Genomic DNA, 887 nt, shown 5'->3' with positions numbered 1-887 from the left:
TAGCCCTTCCCCTCTGGGGGCCACTCCTTAGACCTCTATTCCGGTTCCCTGGACGCAGGGAGGGAGGTGGGCCCGCTTCCTGCCCTGGACCGGTGGGCCCCCGCCTGGAGGGTGACTGCTGAAACTCTGGCCTTGAGCCTGGTTCGTACCGTCCCTAGGACTTACTCAGAGGTAAAAACCGCTCTGCGTTTTTGCTGGGATTAAGTTCATTAATTCCTTTCTTCATTTCACAAATAATTATCAAGCACCTACTTCAGGCAACCACAAAGGATCGTGCAAGGTGTGCACTGCCCAAGGGTGCCTGATCCAGGCCGGGTTGTTAACTCAGGGCTGCATATTCTCCGAGGAAGAGTGTCTTTTGCTAACTTGCCATACAGTTAGTGGGTGGTGGTCCTGAGACAGGCTGGGACCTGGGACCCTTTGCTGCAGTGCTTGCACCTGGACAAACAATCTCTTTGAGCTGACAAGCTATAAAGAAACTATAAGGGACTAAAAATAACTGTGTGCATGTGCAGTTGGGGCAAACTGTGGACAACAAGATACAAAAAGACCAAAAACCCAACTGCCACTTCTGAAGAGCCCAAAAACAGAGCATGGGGAGCAAAAGCAGGGTACTGTGCATGCCCCCTGCACACACCACCACCAAAGGGGTGGGCAGACCACCTAAGCCACCCTTCCTGCCTGGCCCCTGGACACACCCCTACCCTCACCCCATAAAAGGAACCAACTCCCCCACTCCCCCAGAGTGTGCGAGGGATCCAGCAAGGGAAACTGTTGCTTGATTTCACTCCCTCCTGCTGTAGCAGGGGTCCCAGGAAAGCCTTATCTGAAACTCTTGTCTGGCCTCATCAATTTCTATTGATTAAGGAGGCCAAGAACCCTGGTCG

The sequence above is a fragment of the Balaenoptera musculus genome, chromosome 1 (genome assembly GCF_009873245.2).
Source record: "Balaenoptera musculus isolate JJ_BM4_2016_0621 chromosome 1, mBalMus1.pri.v3, whole genome shotgun sequence".
NCBI classification, from domain to species: domain Eukaryota; kingdom Metazoa; phylum Chordata; class Mammalia; order Artiodactyla; family Balaenopteridae; genus Balaenoptera; species Balaenoptera musculus.
This window is presented reverse-complemented; position numbering follows the sequence as displayed.